The following is a 17,511-nucleotide window of genomic DNA, read 5'->3' as shown; positions in this document are numbered from 1 at the left end:
TGTGAGTGATATGCATAATGCCCAGAATCAATGAATTTTCAAGCTGGGAGGAAACCTTATAATCACTGGGTCTAATCCAGCATCTCTCTAGTGTTAGTCACTCAGTCGAGCCTGACTCTTTGTGACCCCATGGACTGTTGCCCGCCAGGGTCCTCTGTCCATGGGATTCTCCAGGCAAGAATTCTGACTGGAGTGGATTGCATTCCCTTCTCCAGAGGATCTTCCCGACCCAGGGATTGAAACTGATCTCCTGCATTGCAGGTAGACTCTACCATTTGAGCTACAGAGAAGACCTGTAGCATCTCTCTACCAGGGCCTAAACAGTGTAGCCTGCAGAGAGAGCTCTTTAAACTGTCTGGATGGAAAGTGACATTTCTTCACAGACAGGTCACCTAATCTCAAGAAAATGACCACTGTTTTCTGAGGCTGATACAGGCGGCAAAAGCCTTTTATTTCATTTTGCCTGATATCAGTGTGAGCAGGTAAATGTTTTATTACTGTGTCTCCCCCTCCCCACCCATACCACTAAAGGGCCTGATGTTCATTAACAGCCAATTCCTGTGGTATCAATATCCCACTGTGGCCAATTTCAAGTTATCAACAGGAACCTACTGAACGTGTGTTATGGGGGCTTGTTGGTCCAGGGGTATGATTCTCACTCTGGGTACAAGAGGTCCCAGGTTCAAATCCCAGGCGTCCCTTATGGTTCATCTATTTGGGGGCTCCCCAAGTGGGCATTAGTGGTAAAGAACCTGCCTGCCAATGCAGGAGACGTCAGAGACATGGGTTCAATCCCTGGGTTGGGAAAATCCCCTGTACTCTTGCCTGGGGAATCCCATGGACAGAGGAACCTGGGGGACTATAGTCCATAGGGTCACAAAGAATCAGACAAGACTGAAGTGACTTAGCAAGCATGAACTGAATGTGCATTAAGGAAGAGACACACACAGTGGTTCCTGTGATCTGGTCCAGGCCAGCTCTAGCAGCAGCTCATACTGCCTCCAATGACTTCAAAATCACTGAGTGCCTGACCTCAAAGGGATTCCACGAGCAGCTCAGGAGATGGATTTGTGAGCAGCTAACTAAAACACAAACTGACTAGAGTCAGTTCCAGGTGATGCAGGAGCCCAGGAGACAGAGGAGTTAGACAGCAGCTACGAGGAGGAGGAGGCTTGCGAGATGGGGTTTGAAGATTATGTAGGAGCATGCCACCCAGGCAAGGTGAGAGGTAACAGGAAAGAACTCTGGGGAGAAAGCAACATAAGAAAAGGCAAGAGGGATGAGTAGTGTGGGGCTCCCCTGGTTGGCTCAGACTGCAAAGAATCTGCCTGCAATGCAGGAGATGCAGGAGATGCAGGTTCGAACCCTGGGTTGGGAAGATCCCTTGGAGGAGAAAATGGAAACCCACTCCAGTATTTTTGCCTGGAAAATTCCATGGACAGAGAAGCCTGGCAGGCTACAGTCCATGGGGTCACAAAGAGTCAGATACAGCTGAGCACGCACGCCTCTGAAAGAAGCACTTAGAAGAGAACCAGGCTAACAGAAGGTGGGAACAGATCTTTGCTCTCTTTATTGTCATGCATGGCAGACACCCTGCCTGACACATTGCATGCTCGATGAGATGTTATTGCCCTTGGTTATTACACAGATCGTGAGGCTGACTAAGCTCAAGGACACCTTGATCCCATCCTTTAGCCAGATCTCTCTCTCCGGGGATGTTCTTAAAGTTGCTCTTACACACCTTGCCTGGTTCCTCTCACCCAGACAACCTTTGTGCTACTTCTGGAGGGTCAAATCATACCCACCTGCAGCCTCATTCTCCCATGACCCCAATCTCGAGCTTGCACAGCCCTCATGCACTTCTCTTGCTCAGAGGTCATACATGATACCTGTTCTGTCCTGTACAACCAGACCCTCAGTCATGCCCAATTGGGTGCTGACAGCCCAAAGCTATCTTTATTGGATGCCTTGTCCAACCATTCCAATGAGTTAAGCAAATGATGTAGGTGGATATCTTCTGAGCATCAGATATTCTCATGGCTCCTGAGGATGCAAAAGTCCTTTCATTGAGGGCATCCTCGTGTAGAAGGGCTTCCCTGATAGCTCAGACAGTAAAGAATCTGCCTTAATACAGGAGACCTGAGTTGGATCCCTGGGTCAGGAAGATCTCCTGGAGAAAGGAATGGCTACCCGCTCTAGTATTCTTGCCTGGAGAATCCCATGGACAGAGGAGCCCTGAGGGCTATAGCCTATGGAGTTGCAAAGAGATGGACACGACTGAATAACTAACATTTTCACTTCTACTAGTGTAGAAAGTTTCTTCAGCACAAGCAATATATCCCCACTTTTACTTTTCAAATCATCTATAAAAGCACTGGAATCACAAAAGCTGCTCTAATATCCTCTGATGGATTGAAAGAGAGAGAGAGACAGACCTTAAATTTCCCAGTAGAAGCATTCACTATCTTGGACCAAATGATAGAAAAACATAAGCCCCTCATCCTATCACTTTCTGAAAACCCTTACACTCTAGAATCAGGAAAGCACTCATTATATGGACACTGCATTGTTTAAAAGTCTGATTTAATATTTTCCCTTACTTCTGAAATTCTCCCAGGTCTTCAGCTGCCAAAGGATTGGGCAGAGCAGAGTATTTCTAGTCAATGATAGCTTTATCATATGATTCCCATTAATCCCCAAATACTGGAAATAGCTCCCCCAGTATTTAGCAAAAGTCTGGCTTCTTAATACAGCAGATATTAGGGTAGGCATTTGGTGTTTTAGACAGCAGGAAAGTCTTATATCCCTCTCCTTGCCTATAAGGACTTTTTTTTCTTTAACAAAAGTTTCTTCTCAAAGTTTCACTTTAAATATAAAATATGTCCTTGTGGAAGCTGTTACAAATGTCACCACTTTAACCGGCCTAAATTTATGGTGGCATTGAATTTTAATGGAGCCATAAATGTCTGATGTAATGGTGATATATGCATCGCAATAAATTGTTATAGAGAAATATAAAAATAAGTGTAAGATAAAAGATTGTGTATAAAATATGTTTTTACATCTCCTTTAATGATTAAAAATCATACAAACCCGATATTCTAAATCACTTGGAATTGTCACATGTGGCTCAGGGAACATCATCTCCCCTGAAAGTCTTTCCCAGGCTGAGTTGATGATTCTGTGGTCAGAAACCACATTCGCTTTAATGAGGACATTTAAGATGATTTTTATGTTGACGTGGGGAAAAAAAGTAATTAGCATTAAAGAAGATGGAGATGATGGTATCGATGACCCTCTGCCTCGGAAATGGTCCTCTGAAACTGACACGATTGATGGGCCCGTGGCCTTGTGACAACTCCCGCTGTCTTCAGGGCGACCCTGGCGCTCCCCAGGTGTCTTGGAGTGACTTGGCGGCTCCAAGGACAGATTGGGAAGGAGGGAGGGGCTGGGGACAAGCGGCGGGAGGCGCAGCTATGGCTGGGGATGAGCTGAGAGCCGATGCCGGGGACACCGGACCGCTGTTCCAGCTCCACCAGCACCTCCGCCTTTCCAAACCCCGGTCTCCCCACCTACAAAGCAGAGGTGATCCAAGCATCAAGGGCTGCGCATTTTTATTTTTAATGCCTGCTTCCATTTACCTGGGGCTCCCCAGGTGGTGCAAGTGGTAAAGAATCTGCCTGACAATGCAGGAGGTATGAGAGATTCACGTTCAATTCCTGGGTTGAGAAGATCTCCTGGAGATGGAAATGCAACCCACTCCAGTATTCTTGCCTGGAGAAATCCCACGGGCAGAGGAGCCTGGTGGGCTACCGTCCATGATGTCGCAAAGAGTCGGACACAAGTGAGCATGCACACATGCCTCTTGATTTACCTATTTTCAGGACCGCCCCGATACTCATTTGAGCACCCATTCCAGCTTGTTATGACTGAGGGTCCACCTCTCACTCTAGGGTAGCATGTGGGGAGCAGAGATCACCCTGCAGCCACAGGAATCTTTTCAAGGATGAGCACAGGATGCCCACTTGCGCCAATGAGAAGCCATGAGGCTTACTGGAGCTTTGAGGATGGTACCAAGAAATGAAAAGCAGAGTCAAGAATTCAGAAAAAGACTGGACCCTAGAACATTATTTAGGTTCCTGGATCCAGCCAAACCTGAAGCTGTGTACCCCTGGATTTTTCAGTTGCATGTGTTGACAAATCCCCTTTCTGCTTCTCATCATTTTGGGTTTGATTTTCAGTCACTTGCAACCGCGTGAGTTCTAAGGGACAGAAGGATTCACGGTGAGGATGAGACAATCCCCATAAAGTTCTTTGTGCATGATGTCTGACAAGCACGTGCTCAACACGCACCGGCAGATGCTGCTATCATGGAGATGACGACTGTCTGCGGCCAGCACTGCGTCTCGGGGGCAGGGCTGCACACTTGTTTGCAGAGCCCCCCTCCAGCCTCCCGGGGTCATGTGACGTTTGGCAACCTGCTGCCCTGCCCTGCTCTCCTCTCCCCTCCCATGACGGATCGCCGGGGTGCCTGGTGAATATTAACACTGGCCCCAGCTCTCTGGGGAGCCCCGACTGTGAAGCGCTGAAAGCCCGCCTCTGCCCCTGTTTGCTTCCTCCCAGCCCGGCTCCCCACGGCTGCTCTGCCCTCTCTACCCTTGGGATGTGGCTCCACTGCCAACAGGCTCCGGGCTTCTGTTTGCTGTGGAAAAATACCAAGTTCAAAGAGACCTGCTTCTGGCTCCAACCCCTGTCGCAGCTGGCCACACGCTGCCTCCCGGGGCCTGGCAGCCGCACAGCCTCATCCCGCCTCCTCTGACTCCAGCTGTGCTCTGCACCCATTTGTTTTTTGTCTTCTTTTTAGCTTTTTAACTTGCCAAGGCTTGTGCTTACAAACCAGGAATGGAGCGTGAAAAATGGGCTGTAACTCGAGCACTGACTCCCCAGTCTCATGCTCTCTGCTTCCATAGCAAGAGGTCTGTTTGTCCCCGCCCCACGTTGTTTTCCTTCTGCTGCTGGAATCCCAGCTTTAAGTCTTAGGGTGCATGTACGTGTGTGTGCGCTAAGTTGCTTCAGTCGTGTCCAACTCTTTGCAACCCTGTGGACTACAGCGTGCCAGGCTCCTCTGTCCCTGGGATTCTCCAGGCAAGAATACTGGAATGGGTTGATGTGCCTTCCTCCAGGGGATCTTCCCAACAGAGGGATCAAACCCACATCTCCTATATGTCCTGGGTACTTTACCACTAGCACCACCTGGGAAGCCCTTTAGGGTGCATGGGACACAACAAACCATGACCATTTTCTCTGTCTCTATCCTGTAGCAACTTCTCCAGTTTTCTCCCCCTCTGTATTAAGCCTCCATTTTCCTACAGATGCCACGTGAATAAAGACCAAGGAAAAATATCTAACAAAGGGCCGCATACTGGGACTTCCCTGGTGGTCCAGTGGTTAAGAATCTGCCTTGCAACGCATGGGACACGGGTTTGATCCTTGGTTGGGAAACTAAGATCCCACACGTTGAGGAGCAACTAAGCCTGAGTGCCGCTCATCACAACTACTGAGCCTTTGTCCCAGGTAGAGAGTCTATAGGCAGCAAAGAAAGGATCTCTCATGACATGGCAAAGGCCTAATGCGGGCTAACGAACACATAAATATTTCTAAAAAAGAAACAAAGCAAAACCTTCAAATGGTCACACACCTCACCCACACTCCTCAACATGTATCATCTTCTGATAGTCCACATGATCAACTGAGGCTTCCCTGGTAGCTCAGCTGGTAAAGAACCCACCTGCAATGCAGGAGACCCTGGTTTGATTCCTGGGTCGAGAAGATCCGCTGGAGAAGGGATAGGCTACCCACTCCAGTATCCTTGGGCTTCCCTGGTAGCTCAGCTGGTAAAGAATCCACCTGCAATGTGGGAGACCTCGGTTCGATCCCTGAGTTGGGGAGATCCCTTGGAGGTGGGCATGGCAACCCACTCTAGTATTCTTGCCTGGAGAATTCCATGGACAGAGGAGCCTGGAAGGTTACAGTCCATGGGGGTCGCAGAGTCAGACACGACTGAGGGACTAAGAGCACACACACACATGATTAACTGATTTATTTTTATTGTCTGCCTTCCCCCTACCAGAATTCAAGCTCCAAGAGAGAAGGCTGTCAGTTTGGCTCACTGCTGGGTTCCCTGGGGCCTAGAATAGTGTCAGGCACATAGCAAATAATACACAGGCAGACCTTGGATCTACAGAAGGTTCCGTTCCATGGCAATAAAACAAATATCCCAATAAAGTGAGTCACAGGAAGTTTTCAGTTTCCCAGGGCAAAATAAAAGTTATGTTTTCTCTATCCTGCAGTCTATTCAACTTACAATAGCATCGTGTCTTAAAAAATAATGCATGTACCTAAATTTTAAAATCCTTTATTTCTAATGTTCAAGGGAGGTTCAAGAGGGAAGGCACATAGATATACCCATGGCTGATTCATGTTGATGTATGGCAGGATCCAACACAATATTGTGAAGCAATTATCCTTCAACTAGAAATAAATAAATTTAATTATTAAAAAATACTTTATTGCTAAAAACTGCTAACTGTCATCTGAGCCTTTGTGTGTGCCTGCTGCATGCTAAGTTACTTCAGTCGTGTCTGACTCTTTGCAACCTGATGGACTGTAGTCTACCAGGCTCCTCTGTCCATGGGATTCTCCAGGCAAGAATACTGGAGTGGCTGGCCATGACCTTCTCCAGGGGATCTTCCCGACCCAGGGATCGAACCCACATTACTTACAACTCCTGCATTGGTAGGTGGATTCTTTTCCATGAGGGTCACCTGGGAAGCCCCCAATATTTTTGCAATAGTAACAGCAAAGATACCTGACCACAGAGCATTGTAACAAATATAAAAATGATGAAAAAATCTGCAGTATCCTGAGAACTACCAAATGTGACAGAAGGACATGAAGTTACTAAAATATGGTGGAAAATGGTACTGGTGGATCCGCTTAAGGTGGGGTAAACTTCAATTTGTAGAAAACATAACATCTGTGAAGTAAAATAAAATGAAACAAGGTCTGTCTGTATATGCACTCAATAGGTAGCACTGGGCATCGAACACTTGGCTGGGACCAGTGGACTGTTATTGCTGTTGTTCAGTCACTGAATTGTGTCTGACTCTTTTGCAACCCCACGGACTACAGAACACCAGCCTTCCCTGTCCTTCACTGTCTCCCTGAGTTTGCTCCACCTGATGTCCATTGAGTCAGTGATGCCATCTCACCCTCTCCTCTGCCACCCCTACTCCTGCCTTCAACTGTTCCCAGCATCAGGGTCTTTTCTAATGAGTCTGATCTTCACATCAGGTGGCCAAAGGGTTGGAGCTCCAGCTTCAGCATCAGTCCTTCCAATGAATATTCAGGGTAGATTGTACTGTCTATATTAGACACCAAGTTCCCATATCCATTTGTTTATTCATCTCCCCTTTCCCCCTTTTAATCTGCCCTCACCCAATTACTTCATACTTCCTTGGTACAAAAGAGACGTAACTCCCACATTGCAGGCACGAATAGTCCAAGAGAGAAGACATCCACTTAAGCCAAGAAGGAAAAGAAGGCATGATAACCGTGAGGATTTCAGGGTATTTGGGGAGCACAGCAATTAAGGAGATTTCTCTACACCTGGGGTGCCAGTAAGGCCTTCTGAGGAAGAGCATTTGTGTTGAGGATGAGCAGGAGTTAGCTTGTCTTTGTCAGAGGGAAGAAAACCCATGGAGGCCAGATCCTACTATGAGTTCATTCATCTTCCCTTGTTTTCTGCTTCTGCGTTGACAGTCAGGAGAACCCTCCAGCCAAGGTTTAGATTAGCCAGCTGACTTCAGCAGGAGGTAAAGTCTGGTATTTCACTGTGATACATTTATAGAGAGTCATAAATAAGTTCTGGCTCACATGTCGTGGGGTCCCCAAATTTAAATGATCTAGTGGAAAATCTGAAGCTGGACTAAAACCAGTAGAATGTGTTTTATACTTAGATTTACTTAAAAAAAAAAAACAACCACCCAGCCTTATTGAGAAATAAGTCACCTACCACACATGTTATCCACAAAGTGTACACGTCAATGGTTTCTAGTTTGTACACAGAGCTCCACAGCCGTCATCACAAGCTTGGGCTCCATAGAAGGGAAATTTGGGGAATTTCCCAAGGCAAACCCTCAGGGCAAACCCCTTTGCTGAGTAAGAAAAACACAGATTTACTGACATACAAAAAGTAGGATAGAGTTAGCCAAACAGAGGCAGGATAACATGGGAAATTACAGGGCATGTGTGGGACTAAGCAACATTAAGCCCCGGTTACTTTTCCAGAGTCATTTTATTTTAATGATACAGAACTTGCGTGACAATACTGCTAGCTAAAGTAAGGCATACGATGGTGAAAAGGCAGCCCATGTTGGAGCCCAAGTTAATTATGGGAAGTGCAAAATACCCATTATTGTCAGCCCTGTTTTACCAGGGAGGTGATGGGGAAAACAGAGAGAGGGTGACTAAGGAGGACTCAGAGAGAGAAAGATGTGTGTGTGTTGGGGGTGGGGGGGGCGGGGTGGTATAGAACTGAGGAGGGAGGGAGGAAGAAGGAGAGAGAGATTGAAAAAGAGACAGGAAGACAGATTTACAGACACACAAACAGATGGAGAGAAAGGCAGAGATGCAAAGAGACAGACACGTGCAGATGGAGAGGGGAGGGGGCAGGACGAGGCAGAGACAGACGGTCAGAGAGACCCTGGCCCAGGAGAACGCAGAGACAAAGCGAGCATGTTTAAGCAATACATTAAGAGAAATTTAAACCTATACTGCCTTCTCTGTGAACTCTTTGCAGAGGGCTCAAATGCCGTTTGCTCCCTCCAGGCCACCTAGGAAACTGGGTGGCAGAGTCCTTCTCTGACTCGGGAATCAGGAAGGGGCTGGGGAGGCCGAGGCAGACAGACGCTGGCCCCAGATGGCCGTGGGTGGCTGAATCACACCTCCCCCCGTGCTACTCTGGTGCACTTTTAGGAAAGTGAAAAGGATCGCAAAGAGTGTTGTCATAGTTGGTGACATGTCTGTTTCTGAAACAAAGGAGGTAGCTCTGAATTTCAAACCCCAAACTTCCCAAAACACAGGTACCAGTGTCCCTTCTGGATTCTGAGTTCACTTCCTCTCTGTGCCAGGTGCCGGGTGAGCAGACTTGCAACAGAAGGGTGAAGAGCCGCTCCACAGGATCAGGGCTAATCATCAGAGCCGATAACTAAGTGCAGTGAGTGAGATCGCAGATGCCAGAATGCCTCTGGGGGCAACCGGGCTTTGTCATGGTTCCCTCTGCTCACAGGGAGATCACTACGACATCCCAGCTTTAGACAGCACACGCATGCCCATGCTTTGCCGTCCCATGCTCTAGTATTCTTGCCCGGAGAATCTCCATAGACAGAGGAGCCTGGCAAGCTACAGGTCATAGGGTCGCAAAGAGTTGGACACAACTGAGCAACTCAGCAGACCGCAGCACACAGTGCACCTACAAAGTGAGTGTGAACACGGCTCCCTGGTCAAGGTTCACGCACATCTCCACGACACCCAGACGAAGTCCTCCTCTACTCAGGTAGCAAACAGCAATGTGCTTACTAATCGGAATGGCAGAAGGGTCGAGGTGGGGAAGCAAGAGGGAAACCGCAGAAGGACAGGGCATGAGAGATGCCCTCGGGCGGCCCTGGAGAGAGGAAGCTCCTTACAGAGAAGGGAATGCATTTCTAACGCCAAGGTCGTGGGGCACATTTGCCACCTGTTGGGGGGACTTTGGATGTGACTGAGAAGAAGGCAGCCAGGGGCCAGTCCTGCCCTGTTTCATGGACTTTCAGGATGGACATTTTTTGGGTTTAAAAAAAGCTATGGGAACCATGGAATGTGGAGAGATTTGAGGCATCTCCTTGACCTGACCCTTCCCTTTAGTTAGACTGAGATAAGAATGCTATTAAAAAATGATCCCTTCATATTTTCTAGGCAAATCTAATATCTCTGTGACCACAGGAGCATCCAGGACGGACACCAAAGAACTAAGGAAAACTGAACAAACTCTGTCCTTGCCAGCGATGGCCCCTGATTCCTGCCACTGTGGACTGTTCATGCCTCTTACAGCTCAGCCCTCAGAGAGGGCCTCCTCTCTGAGGTTTCCTTTCTCATCCATCATTCTCTGCGGTCAGTTTGGTTCAACCAGGTTCAACTGCACATCTTACTACATGCCAAATCCTGTGCTAAGTCCCAGGGTAGCAGAGAATGGTTACCTCGTCCTAGCCTGGGATGAGCTCACTGTCCAGGGTGGAAGGTAGAATATAAAGTCATCCCGGGGCTGTCCACATCCAAGTATGGACACTTGGCACCAAGGAGAACGTCAGCCAAGTTCCCCTAGTGTCTCATTAACCTGGCTGTGAGCTCCATGGAGAAAGATTATCAGTTCAGCTGGAGATCAAAAAGCTGACGCTACCTCATTTCCTCACCGAGGGTTTCTTCTGCAACGGCAAGACTCTGTGGGGCTCCGTGGAAATCAGGTTTCAGTGGGGATTAAAGCATATGCTTTTTGACTTGAGGAGTCACCTGCCAGCATGCCCTTGCAGGCAGGGAGAAGTACATTAAACCAGGCAGGGGGTGAGGAAGCGCGAGTTTCTTTTAGCTACAAACAGCCTCCCCAGGGAAGAATCGAGGGAAAGATGAGTGTGGAGAGATCTGAGAAGGGGAAGAGGGTAAGAGAAGAGAGAAGTGACAGAAGGGGAAGAAGGAGAGGGGCAGAAAGGAGAGCAGGGAAAAGGAAACAGCAAGGAGAGAAGGAGGGAGAAGTCTCTGCGGGTGGGCATCATGAGAGATGACACAGGGCATCAAGTGACTGTGCTGAGCTCAAAGATTTCCTGGGTACTGAAGCCTGAGCTCCTTGACCTGAGCAAGGCCAGGTGGATCAACTTGGCATGACCACTACCAGTTCAGTTCAGTCGCTCAGTCATGTCCAACTCTTTGCGACCCCATGGACTGCAGCCTGCCAGGCCTCCCTGTCCATCACCAACTCCCGGAGCCTACTCAAACTCATGTCCATCGAGTCAGTGATGCCATCCATTCACCTCATTCTCTGTTGTCCCCTTCTCCTCCTGCCTTCAATCTTTCCCAACGACTACCCTGATGCTGGGATGAGATGGCTGGATGGCATCAGTGGACAAAAATGACCACTACCATGTCATTGCAATTCTTCCATCGGCAACATTGCTATTCAAAAGGACAGTGTTCCAGGGCTGGGGATGAGAAAGTCCGTTGGCACACTGGGGTTGATCTTTAGATCAGCTGGGGACTGAGTCATTGTGACAATTTGCCTTCCCAGTGGCCACCAAGACAAGAGTGGGGTGGGTCCACACAAAGTCCAGAGTTCATGAGCTCTTGGTGAAAGTCAAAGGCAGGTGGAGGAATCTGCATATTCTTACACAGCAGAGGCAAGGTGAGAACCGTATGCTAGTTCCTAGTCATCTGAAATTCTGAATTCCCAGGCAGTGACATCTTTAGCTCTAGCAACTACCACAGTCTGTCCCATTGCCTGTTTCATGTCCAAAGGGGGTGTTTTATGCTTGTTTCCAAAGTCGGGTTTATCAACCTATAACTTACATACAATAAAATGTATCCTTTTGTTAAGCATTCAGCTTAATGAGTTTTGACAAATATATACAGTCATATTAATCACTTTCACAATCAAAACATGGAATATTTCCATCACTCCCAAAACTTCCAAGTCAAATTTTTAGGTTGCTAATTGAAAGCAGGTGTTCTCCTCAATCAGGGAGAATGGTATCGATTTAAAATTTTTCCTTTCTGGATCTTTATATTCATTCAGGATTGACGAAGACATCGTTGAAGACTCAAAACACCATCTTTGATGAGTAATCTCCACAAGGTCAGGAAAGAAGCCTGGCTTTGCTCCCCAGAGCCCACCCCTCAAACCCTGGTGGAGTATTTGGCACCTAGGTGATCTGTAGTAAATGGCTGTAAATGGATGAGAAATGTATAGAATTGAGCTGAGATCAATTTAAAGATCAAAGTAGCTATGCATCACCTAAAAAGGCATTTTTTTTTTCCAATTTGCCAGTGCAGACATGGAGGCTCAGAGAAGCAGGTAGAATTCTAACCATTATCTGCCTGACCTCCAAGCCTGTGCCTTTTTACAAATCTCTGCCTCGCTGCCATCTCTCATCTCTGCAAGTTCTGACAAGCGCCCCTCAGCCAGCTTGCTCCTGTTTTGCAGGCTCAGTCTCATGGATAATCACGTTACCAAGAAGCTTTCCTGTTCCCGAGTTGCTCTGAGCCCTCCTGGGCCGAGAGTCTTCGGTCCGGCAGTCACAGTGAGTTTCCATAATCTTAATGAGGAAGGGCGTTCCCTACCCCCCTGGCTCTGGGTCTTTAAACTCCTGCATTTTAATAACCAACTCCACTGATGATTTACAAATTTTAAGGCAGGAATTAGCAGAAAATTCCATATTTCATAGATGCTGAATTGGGCTATTATCTCCATGCAGCAGGTGCCAATTTCCTATCAAACGGTGAAATGCCATAATTATCAGTAGAATTCCATTCAAATTCTAAAAGTAGATAAATAACCAATGGGAATATCATTTATTCATTAGACTACGAAGAAAGGGGGAAATATTACCCTGTTCACAGCGGCAACGAGGTTATCTCTGCAAGGGGATGCCCAGTTCACAGATGCAGGCTGGGGGATTCTAGATTCATTAAGCTCTCGGGTCGGCAGGAGAGAGGAGCTTGTATGAAACACCTGAGCGGATGAGATAATGTGCTGCTGATTGAGAGGCTACCGTGTGAGATGTGCTCGAGGATGGAAAGACACATATTAGAAATCATTGAAAAAATACCAAAGGCTTCCTGCTCCCTGCCGTATCGGCATCTCCCCAGGAGGTATACTGGTATCTCCAACAAACGGAAGCTCAGAAAGTTTAAGTCACTTACCCAAGAACCCACAGCGTGCAAGTGACTGATTTAGGTTGGCCAGTTTCCAAAGTCAATGTTCAGCCAGGGAGAGTCCTCAGCAGAGGCAAACCCTCAACACACATCACCGCTCTCCTGTCCGTCTTGCCCTGGAGCTGGGATCCTGAAAGTCCTGGGCTGGCTCAGGGTTCTCAGCTGCCAGTGGAGACACTAGGTATGAGCCAGAGCTGTGTGGATGGAGTTCACGCGTCCAGGGAGCATCGCTAGACTTCTAAGGAGAAAGATGGGACTGCGCCTGGGTACCCACGGGAAGGGGTGTCTCAGGTACAGAGGGTCGGCCGGGATGGGTGGACCAGAAGCGATCCTGGAGCTTTGCACAGTGGGAGGGGGGGAAGGAGGCTGACAGCACACACTGGCAGGCATGCATCAGACCTCACACACAGAGCTGCCTTGGTGCTGGGAGGGAATCGCGTTGCAGCTGTTTCCAGGCCACGGGGAGAAGAGCAGCAGACAGAAGCTCAGAGACGGGGATTCTCAGAGGAACCACCAGGCCAGCTCAGGGGCCTACCCCTCGCAACAATCAGGGAACCAAGGCAGCGGGCAAAGATGTTTCCACCACCTCCTCCTTCCTGACCACCAGGACCTCTGCTACCTTCTAGAAGTCCCCGAAGTGGAAAAACAGGTGTTTGCCCCACGCAGCCCTCCATCTGGGGATCCCTCCTGGTATGGATGGCTTCCCTTGTGTGAAGGAGCCAATGAACCCCTTGAAATACACAAACATTCCTGCAGAGCTCCTGTCAGGAGCAAGGCCTCCTTTGCTCATGGGAGTTTCGGCTTAGGAACTTTTAAAGTAAGAGGTTCTCATAGAGCTGCTGATTATACGCCAGTCAGGATGGCTGCTATCCAAAAGTCTATAAGCAATAAATGCTGGAGAGGGTGTGGAGAAAAGGGAACCCTCTTACACTGTTGGTGGGAATGCAAATTAGTACAGCCACTATGGAAAACAGTGTGGAGATTTCTTAAAAAGCTGGAAATAGAACTGCCATATGACCCAGCAATCCCACTTCTGGGCATACACACCAAGGAAACCAGATCTGAAAGAGACACGTGCACCCCAATGTTGATGAGGAAGCTGTGGTACATATACACCATGGAATATTACTCAGCCATTAAGAAGAATTCATTTGAATCAGTTCTAATGAGATGGATGAAACTGGAGCCCATTATACAGAGCGAAGTAAGCCAGAAAGATAAAGACCAATACAGTATACTAACACATATATATGGAATTTAGAAAGATGGTAACGATAACCCTATATGCAAAACAGAAAAAGAGACTCAGATGTATAGAACAGACTTGTGGACTCTGGGAGAAGGCGAGGGTGGGATGTTTCAAGAGAACAGCATTGAAACATGTATATTATCTAGGGTGAAACAGATCACCAGCCCAGGTTGGGTGCATGAGACAAGTGCTCGGGCCTAGTGCACTGGGAAGACCCAGAGGGATCGGGTGGAGAGGGAGGTGGAAGGGGGGACCAGGATGGGGAATACATGTAAATCCATGGCTAATTCATTTCAATGTATGACAAAAACTACTGTAATGATGTAAAGTAATTAGCCTCCAACTAATAAAAATAAATGGAAAAAAAAAAAGATACAATAAAAAAAAAAATAAAGTAAGAGGTTCTAACCAATGTAAGTAACTATGCAAAATCAGCCCTTGTATCTGGGTTAGAACTCAAGGCCAGATATAATAGTTCCCACATATTGTGCACTTGGGAAAATTATAAAACCTCTCCAAACCTCAGTTTCCTTAACCATACAATGATAGAAGTAAGTGATTCAGGCTTCCCAGGTGGCTCAGTGTAAAGAATCTACCTGAAATGCAGGAGATGCAGGAGACTTGGGTTCGGTCCCCAGGTCAGGAAGATCCCCTGGAGAAGGAAATAGCAACCCACTCCAGTATTCTTTCCTGGGAAACTCCAAGGACAGAGGAACCTGGCGGGCTACAGTCCACAGGGTTGCAAAGAGTCAGCTACTGAGCACAGAAGGAAGTGACTCAGTGCGTCGACTACTGGGGGAAGCGAAATCTTCAGTATTCTTGCCTTGAGAACCCCATGAACAGTATGAAAAGGCAAAAAGAACTAAAGAGCCTCTTGATGAAAGTGAAAGAGGAGAGTGAAAAAGTTTGCTTAAAACTCAACATTCAAAAAATGAAGATCATGGCATCCAGTCCCATTACTTCATGGCAAATAGATGGGGAAACAATGGAAACAGTGATAGACTTTACTTTTGGGGGGCTCCAAAATCACTGCAGATGGTGACTGCAGCCACGAAATTAAAAGACGCTTGCTCCTTGGAAGGAAAGTTATGACCAACCTAGACAGCATATTAAAAAGCAGAGACATGACTTTGCTGACAAAGGCCCACCTAGTCAAAGCTATGTTTTTTCCAGTGGTCATGTATGGATGTTGAGAGTTGGACTATAAAGAAAACTGAGCACCAAAGAATTGATGCTTTTGAACTGTGGTGTTCGAGAAGACTCCTGAGAGTCCCTTGGACTGCAAGGAGATCCAACCAGATGATCCTAAAGGAAATCAGTCCTGAATATTCATTGGAAGGACTGATACTAAACAGAAGCTCCAATACTTTGGCTACCTGATGTGAAGAACTGACTCACTGGAAAAGACTGTGATGCTGGGAAAGACTGACGGCAGGAGGGCAAGGGGGCAACAGAGGATGAGACGGTTGGATGGCATCACCAACTCGATGAACACGAGTTTGAGAAAGCTCCAGAGTTGGTGATATACAGGGAAGCCTGGCATGCTGCAGTCCATGGGGTTGCAGAGTCGGACACAACTGAGTGACTGAACTGAACTGAAATCTGCATGCTTGGCAAATGCTTAGAACACACACAGGACTCATAAGTCCATCGTCCTCACCACTATTGTTTGTAGTTTCTACTTTGTTACGCTTGCACATGAGTCACAAAGGTGGTAGAAAAAGGCTCAGTGGAGAGAGGAGACTTGTAGCAGCCAGCATACATTAGTGTTAATATTGTTGATGATATTAAAATATTTTAATGATTCTGTGTCATATGAGAAATAATGTTGCGTTATTGATTATGATACCTACAGTTAGTACTATTGCTAATATTATACACTAGTTATGTTGCTGTTTTTTAGTCACTAAGCTCTGTCCGACTCTTTGCAACGGTGTGGCCTGAAGCCCTCCAGGCTCCTCCGTCCATGGGACTCTCCAGGCAAGAACACTGGAGTGGGTTGCCATGCCCTCCTCCAGAGGGTCTTCCCAACCCAGAGATTGAAACTGAGTCTCGTATGTCTCCTGCATTGGCAGGCAGGTTCTCTCCACTAGAGCCGCCTGGGAAGCCCGTGAGACTTACAGTAATAAAATAATGCTGGTGCTCAGGGCAAGAGCAGAAAGGGAGGCAGGAAGTGGCAGAGTCCTTTCTCTGAGCCTCCCTTCTCTGGACTCCAGGCTGTGGACGAGGATTTGCCCCTGGCTGACCCCAAGGTTATGGGGCTGCTCAACAGTCAGGCCAGTGCAGAGTGGAGGACGGCGGGTCCAAGAAGCCGAGGACCTGGAATGCTGGCGGCTCCCTTGGCAGTGGAGGGGCTGTTGCCTAAGGCAGAGGAGCAGGGGATAGCTGGAGGTGGGGGTGACATCCAAGGCTCCGTCACGGGGTGGGGGGTGGAGGGCAGGGGTGGCACTCAGCAGTATTTCATTTAAAGAGGGCCAATCCCAGCTTGGTGCTTGAAAAGAAGGTCAGGCCTGACAAATCTGTCTGAATTCTCTGAATACCTCCCAGAATTGGGAGACAATGGTTCCATAATGGGCAATTTATCTGCATTTCAGGGAGGCCTCTGATCCATAGACAAAACCGATTGATTCGCAAAGGCCAATATGGCATGTTAGGGCAGGGAAATTACACTGGGACCCAAGGAGTTTAAATCAGAGAAACCTATTCCATCTGAAGAAAAGGGCTTCTTTAAAAATAATAATAATATAATGTGCATAAAATTTTTTAAAAATGTTGGGAGAAGAAGGATTCAGGTTTGGTGAGAAGACAATAGGACAGGAAGGCCCCATTTCGTCCTGCTCGGCAGCCAAGCTCAGGAATGAAGCCAGTGCAGTGAACTGAACCCCACCTGCAGTTAACCTGCCAAACCCAACAGCCTCACCTGGCCAGGTGCCAGTCCAAGGGCTGAGGACATGGAGACCTGGAAAGCTGCCCCAGCCCTGATGGGGAGAAGGTGCTGGTGGTACCACCTTGGGAAGCACAGACACCAAGCAGGCACTGATGGCAGCTGGCCCATCGCTGGTCCTGACAGCTGAGCAAGCCCCAAGGCGCTCCAATGGTTCTGCCACATGCCAGCTATGTGGACTTCCAACTGCCTCTCTGAGTCTCCTTGTGTGGAAAATGGGGAGCATATTGTTACCCACGTGGGCTCAAGGAGGAGACCCACACAGAGGTCCTTGGTGATGGGGATTTTCTTAAGGATCCAG

At 47.8% G+C, this 17,511-nt stretch overlaps 1 protein-coding gene across 13 annotated transcripts in view; it reads right to left on the bottom strand.

Annotated features, from left to right (window-relative positions):
* RBFOX1 (RNA binding fox-1 homolog 1) overlaps nt 1–17,511 on the bottom strand; it is a 2,345,672-nt gene that overhangs the window by 1,895,368 nt on the left and 432,793 nt on the right. The gene's annotated exons all lie outside the window — the stretch shown is intronic.

Source organism: Odocoileus virginianus, chromosome 33 (genome assembly GCF_023699985.2).
Source record: "Odocoileus virginianus isolate 20LAN1187 ecotype Illinois chromosome 33, Ovbor_1.2, whole genome shotgun sequence".
Taxonomy (NCBI): Eukaryota; Metazoa; Chordata; class Mammalia; order Artiodactyla; family Cervidae; genus Odocoileus; species Odocoileus virginianus.
The sequence above is the reverse complement of the archived record's forward strand: the minus strand, read 5'-3'. Positions and strand labels throughout refer to the sequence as shown.